We start from the raw sequence: 6,897 nt of genomic DNA, 5'->3' as shown, positions 1-6,897 counted from the left end.
CCCTGAACAGGAACCTCACCAACTGGACAACGCCATGGCCAGGAGAAGGTCCGACTGGGCCTCCCTGCCTCCGGGCCGCGGGGCTGCCATCCCTTCTCTCTACTCCTGAGGGCAGGCTGTTCACAGCCCTCCCGACTGTCTCAGTCCTGTGAGGTGCTTGGCAGGGCGGCAGCAGGCCTGGGGTGCCCCTGTCCCGCCCATTGATTCCCATCTGGGGGGCCAAGGTCGACCTGGGGACAAGCGGGCTGGGCCCTGTCTGCGGATAAAGGCAGGCGCCCCAGGGTGCAGCCAGCTTAATAACAGGCTCCGGGATACAGGGGTTTGAACTCAGGCTAATAGGCTCAAACACAAATTGAACAGCCCACGGTTCCATCAGCGCCTCTGACAGCCAACTCTTCCCACACTAGTGTTCCTCTCTGGCCCCTCCCACCCACCCTCACTGCTGGAGCCCCCTCTGTGTGCCCAGTGTGCAGAGGCCCCATATGGTACCAGGAACAAGCTCCCCCTCCTGCCCTGACACTGTGTGCCTCAGTCTCTCCTTTCGCTCCTCTGCCTGGGTAGTCCTCCATCAGTCAGGCCGTGGCCTGCCCCAGGGCCTTTGCACTGACTGTGCCTCCTGCCAGGAACTCTCTTTCCCCTTTCTGGCCACCCCTGCTCCTCAGTGAGGATCAGCTTTGTTTTCTCCATCCCTGACATAGTCCTGTTAGGGTTAGGGTTTACATCTGGAGATTTTTTTGTTGTTGTTGTTCGTTTTTGTTTTTTTGAGTCAGGGTTTCTCTGTGTAGCCCTGGCTGTTCTGGAACTCACTCCATAGACCAAAGGAATCTCGAACTGACAGAGATCTGCCTGCCTCTGCCTCCTGAGTGCTGGGCTCAAAGGCATGCACCACCACATGGCTCTGGAGATCTTTTTAAATATATGTATTTTAATATTTTTGAGACTTATTTATTTTTATTTAATGTGTGTCAGTGTTTTGCCTGCCTGTGTGTCTGAACACCCTGGTGCCCGGTGCCCAAGGAGACCAGAAGAGGGTATCAGGTGCCCTAGGACTGGAGTTACCATGTGGGAGCTGGGAATTGAACCCAGGTTCTCTGAAAGAGCAGGAAGTGCTTCTAACCACAGAGTCACATATATACGGAACATGTACATATTTATAACGTACCGTGTGGTGCCTCAGTGCAAGGCCAGCAACCATCGCCGCCACTTAAATGCAGAAACCAGAGCTTCAGACTCAGGCGGCAGAGCAGAGCACCCCATGAGTGGGCTGACTGGACTGAGCCATGCTGGGCCCAGAGTGTCATCATCCCGGTGAACTCTCACCTCCGCGTGCCTGGATCATTGTCCCTGCGCACCTGCACCCCCTCCCACCTCTCCTCGCCAGCCTTTGGCACCCAAACTTCTCAGTTTTCCCTCCTTCTGTGGGATGCCAGCTGGCGCCCCGCCAGCCCCGTTCCCCCGCCTGCTGCCCTTCCTGGACACAGGCCCGTGAAGGATGAGGAAGGGCCCGCGGTGGCTGGCCGGGTGCCATGAGAACGCGGCCCCTGGGGCCCAAGTCTCCTCACTGTACTGCCAGACACCTGTGTAATGAGTGCCATTATGGGGACCTGCCAGGCAGGCCCTGGCTCGCCCTAGCCACCCAGGCTGTGAGGGTGATGCAGTTGGGGTTCAGGGAGAGTTGCGGGTACAGTGTGTGTGTGGGGGGGGGGGGGGGTTCAGCCCTATGTTTCTGGATAAGCCAGGCCTGACTTCCTATCTCCTGCAGATCCCAAACCTCAGGCCTCACCATCCAAGCTGGAAGAAAAGCAGACCCAGAAAGACAGATGTTTACTAAGCATTTACTGTGCGCCCACTTGGTCTTACGAGCTGGTTCCTGTCCCCCTCCTGCTACGGGATACTCACCTGTGTTCTGTTTATCTTCTCTCTCTCTCTCTCCATTCAGACACGGATGAGTACCTACTGTGTGTCGGGCTGGTGCTTCCTACGTGACCTCATTTGTTTTTGGCATAGTTCTACAAAGTGAAGGACGTCATTAACTCACATCACAGAGAAAGCTCAGCAAGGTGAAGCAACTGGTTCGAAGTCACACAGCTGATATCTGCCAAAAGCAGGAACAGGTTCAGGCTCTCTGGCCCCGGAGTCCACATCCCTAACCACTGCACTACGTGCCCCCAGTCAGCCCACACAGGCAGAGACTGTGTCCCTACTGCATGCCCCATCCCCAGCCCAATGCCTGGCACATAGTAGGTGCTCAAAAACAAAATACTGAGTGAGGGCTGGCAAGATGGCTCAGTGTAAGAAGGCATCTGCAGGCAAGTCTGACAATCTGAACTCGATTCCTGGGACCTGGGAGGCAAAAGACCCAACCCCTGCAAGTCGCCCTCTGACCTCCACACATGTACAGTGGAATACAAACGTGTGTGTGTGTGTGTGTGTGTGTGTGTGTGTGTGTGTGTGTGTGTGAAATATAGAGTGAAGGATGGATGAACGAAAGGATGAAACAAGAATATTTACTAATGAAGACCTAAGACTCAGAGAGGTGCGGTGAGTCAGCAGAGTCACACAGCACTGCTGTCACAGAGCCAAGATGCACCGGTGTGAAGACACCTGTCCTTCCACCCTCCTGCCCCGATGTCTTTGACCCCTATTCAAACATGCTGTGATTCAAACTACGCCCAGCAAGGGCAGACAGGTGCCTGCTCCAGTCCATGTGGGGAACCGGAGCTCTAACCTGGGCCTGCAGTAGTGGTCTGCCTCAGATTCCAGCCTGGGAACTGAGACACTGCCCCGCCTCTCTGTGTCCTCCCAGCTCAGGAGCAGTAGAAAACTCTTGCCTGTCCCCTTAGGGCCTCTTCTGGGGACCCCTCCAGTCTTGCTGTCTCGCAGCAAGGGTTCTTGGGGTCCTCTGTGGCAGCCGTCCATGTTGCCCACAGCCACAGCTTCTGGCTACAGAAGGCTTGCCCACCCTGCTACGCCATTGTCCTGGTGGCCTCTGATCACCTAATTCTCTGTGGACTCCTGAACAGGGATCCCTGCTGGGTTTCTCTTCCTTACCCGTCTCTGGCCTCGAGGGTGGCATGTCCTGGCCCTGGAAGACAGCAAATATGAGCCCTGCTGTCCTCAGAGCACGCGTGGTGGCAACTCACTGTGCGCGGGGCCCTGGACACTGTCACCATCCCTCCCTTCAACCACCAGCATCCTTACTTGCCTTTCCCAATTACCCCAGTTGCCTGCCTCCCCCAGAGCCTTCACACTGGTTGTGCACACAGCCTTCTGCTGGTAAGCCACCCCACTCACTGCCCTGCAAGTCACCTCAGGAGGCCTTCCCGACTGTTTGTCATCCTCTACTGTGTCCACCATGGTCCTAGCCCAGGGCCAAAGTATTCTGCCATCCGCTGGGCAGTGGTGGCGCACGCCTTTAAACCCAGCACTTGGGAGGCAGAGGCAGGCGGATTTCTGAGTTCGAGGCCAGCCTGGTCTACAGGGTGAGTTCCAGGACAGCCAGGGCTACACAGAGAAACCCTGTCTCAAAAAAACCCAAATAAATAAATAAATAAGTATTCTGCCATCCATGTGTGCCCCTCCCCAACTGTAGCTGTCCAACCTACCCAACAACAGAGAGACCTGTATACAGAAGGTGCTCAAGCAATCCCTGCATAATAAAGCAAAGAACACCTCCAGTCCCACGTACCCCGGCCCGGCCTATGCAGCTGGGAACAAGGAGGCCCCCTCCTGCCAGCAGGCACCCCTCTGCACCCCACACCTGTCTGGTTCCCAGCCTTATAAAAACCACCGCCTCCACCTTGCCCTGGGGTGACCCAGGGTGTCCAGGGGGTGAGGCCTATGCTGACCCCAGCCTGGCTTCCAAGACCTGGGCCTCAGGACATTGGTAATTGCTTGGGTGAAATACTTTCAGCTGGACTGTCACCTGTCCTTAGGGATTTCTAAGATCAGGAAGCCAAACACCTCCACAGGGGAAATTGAGGCACAGTACATGTGTCTATGTGCCCAGCTGTGCAGCCTACAGAAAGTAGGCCTGAGTTGGGGGGCTTTCTGGGTTCAGGCTCATTGGTGCTCCATGCCTCAGTCCTCTCCCCATCCCTGTGGTCCTCCGCTGTGAAAGGACCTTTTCTGAGATGAAATCAGTCCTGCCCCACGTTCAGAAATTACCCTTCTCCATGAGTCTTAGTTTTGTCATCAGTCAAAGAGGGGTACATTTGCCCCTTTTCTGGAAGGCTAAGCTGCCCATACCCAGCTCTGGAGGGAGGCCAGGGCCTCGTGTGCATCCTCTTCTGCGGTCCCAGAGGGCAGCTCTGGGCACCCACAGCCTCTGCTGTGTCAGTAAGGCCAAGGCTGAGGGGTCCTGGGTGGCCCTGGCCAGGTGGGACATCTGGGCTGGGGGATGGCGCAAGTGGGCAGGATGGAAGCTGCAGCAGGCCAGGGTGACTCACCCTCTGGGCAGGCTGGAGGCTGGGCCACAGCCCCCACGCGCCCCTCTGGGCTCTGCCTTGCACCCAAAAATGCTGTGTCATGCTCCGTCATGTGGCTCCGGGTCATTAATACCCGAGTTCTGGGAAGCTTGGGCCGTGTTCCCGGAAGGGGTCAGCCGGTTCAGTAAACAGATTGGCTGTCTCCTCTCCTCGGCACAGCCTGAAGCTCTGGAGGCTGGAGGTGGGGGCTGGCGGCCAAGGGGACAGGGCAGCAGCCCCTGGCCCTGCTTGAGGCTGGCACCTCCCAGGACAGCCTGGTCCAGGCATGACAGATGAGAAGAGAAACCAAGGCCTGACCAGTGAAGGCAAGGACCTAGCCAGCACAGCAGGACCAGGATTCAGACCTGGAATTCAGACCTGGAATTCTGGTCTCACTAGCCAGAGTTCAGGCTCCATACTGCCCTGCCCCCAGCCTCTCCCCCATCCCTAACCAACCTTCTTGGTGCAGTTTGTTGGAGTCAGGAAAAGGTGGGGATGGGGGGGGGTGGGGGTGGCAGAAAGTAAAGAGGATTGAGCACAGCTGGGCTGGGCCCAGGGGTGTCCTACCATGGTAGCCTGAGTACCTACTGTACGCCTCTGTGAACACGTGTCTTCAATGCGCAGCCACCTTCATGGTCCCTATCTTTTTAAGAGACCTACTAAGTGCTCGGCACTGTAATTAGAAGCCCAGCAGAGATCAGTGACCCACCAGATAGGTGCCGTTTTTGACCCCATTATCAGGTGACCATTTGAGAAAGAGAAACAGTTGCTCTATCTGGGGACAGAACAGGCTCTAGAGTTAACGGATTTGGACAGTCAAATCTTCACTTCCCTATGCCTGCTCTGTGAGCCCCACACCAGTGACTCTGTTTCCCACAGCCTCAGTTTACCACTCAATAAATGGAATAAATTCATATAAGCGTTCACATCACAGAGACTGAGCCTAGGTCAGGTCAGAGTTCTGATTTAGAGTTCAAATCCTTCTGTGTGGTTCCTGGCTGTGTAACCTTGGGTATGGTAGCTTGATGTCTCTGTTCTCTGTATCCTTCTGTGCAACAGACAAGAAGAGGGAATGAGCTAGCCCCCTCCCTGAGCCTTCCCTGTGGGGCCAGATCTTTTAGAGGCCCTGCACTCATATTTGACTTAAGATAGATCTGCTCATAGATCTGCTCGGATGGGGTCAAAGAGCCCACAATGGATAGGAACACAAAGCATGGTCCGCCATGCTTGCTCCAATGTGCAGCCATGGCATCTTCCTCCCAACCCAGTCTCCTCACTGCATGGTGGACACCACACCCCCTGCTCTGCTCAGACACTTCTGGTCACCGACAGCCATCCATGCACCCTGCTCCGCAGTTTGGCCAGGCTCACCTGGGCCTTGTCTTCGGCCTCAGGAACCAACATTGCCCACCATGTGCAACAGCTCAGCCCAGAACCAGCACTTCTGTCTGCTCTGCAGTCCACACATCCCAAGCTCCCTCCTCCAGGGAGCCCACCCAGATGCTCCCACAGAAAGCAAGTGCCCCAGCCACTTGGCAGAACTCTCCCTCTTTTCCATCACTGCCATGACACATCAGCTCTTTCTCACGTCACTTTGAGTTCCCGTGGAGCAGACGGCTCTGCAAGCTTTTGGGGGAAAGAATTATTATCTCTAAAATCCTTAACGAAGCCTACAAAGTTGAAATCATGAAACTGCTATTTAATCCACCCAAACTTCACAGTTTGACACACGATGTCCCACTGGGGATTTATGAAAATGTTTGTGCCATTTGTGGGCAATCTGCCTTGGAGGACTTTGCTGCTGGGCAAACATTCCCCTGGTATCCTCAGGTTCACCAAGAACCCCGAGTTTGTGGTAAATAGACCAGCGACGAACAGACGGACGGCAGCCAGCCAGCCACTTCCAAAGTGGGCTCACTAACATGGAGGGTTATGGAGATGTACTCCCAGCTCCACTTTGGGTCTAGCCTGGCCTCTATGTGCTTGTCCCCATTAACCCCCATTGCCCATCCCAGACTCCCCTCAACCCCCACCTGGACACCAGGCTAGGCTGGGCCTGCTCTGCTCCTCCAGCCCCTAGAAGACTCTCCTCCTTTTTGTAGGACTCCAAGACCTCTCAGAGCTGAGTTCAAACCCCACTCCCACGAGATGCTTGACTTCCCAGCCCCAACCCAGACTGGAGCCCAGGCTTCCCACCCTCTGTAAAGTCCTCCTCGGGAGAGGAGTGGGCTGCCAGAGAAGGGTCTCAGACTCTCGGACCTCAAACCAGAGCTATTTGCTCAGCACTGAAGAATCCGTTTGAGGCTGGCAAAATGGCACAGTGGGTAAATGTGCCTGTCGCCAAGTCTGACAATCTGAATTGAATCCCCAAATTTCTCATGGTGGCAGGAAATAATTGATCTCCACAAACTGTCCTTTGACCTCCACATAT

At 55.4% G+C, this 6,897-nt stretch overlaps 1 long non-coding RNA gene across 1 annotated transcript; it reads right to left on the bottom strand.

The window, feature by feature from the left end:
* Nucleotides 1–1,819: 1,819 nt before the first annotated feature.
* Nucleotides 1,820–6,389, bottom strand: LOC143441515 (uncharacterized). Its single transcript, XR_013109017.1, has 2 exons — nt 2,998–6,389; nt 1,820–2,095 (listed from the first exon to the last, which is right to left on the bottom strand). It is a non-coding gene; the product is annotated as an uncharacterized LOC143441515 (long non-coding RNA).
* Nucleotides 6,390–6,897: the final 508 nt, after the last annotated feature.

Source organism: Arvicanthis niloticus, chromosome 2, assembly GCF_011762505.2.
Source record: "Arvicanthis niloticus isolate mArvNil1 chromosome 2, mArvNil1.pat.X, whole genome shotgun sequence".
NCBI lineage: Eukaryota > Metazoa > Chordata > Mammalia > Rodentia > Muridae > Arvicanthis > Arvicanthis niloticus.
The sequence above is the reverse complement of the archived record's forward strand: the minus strand, read 5'-3'. Positions and strand labels throughout refer to the sequence as shown.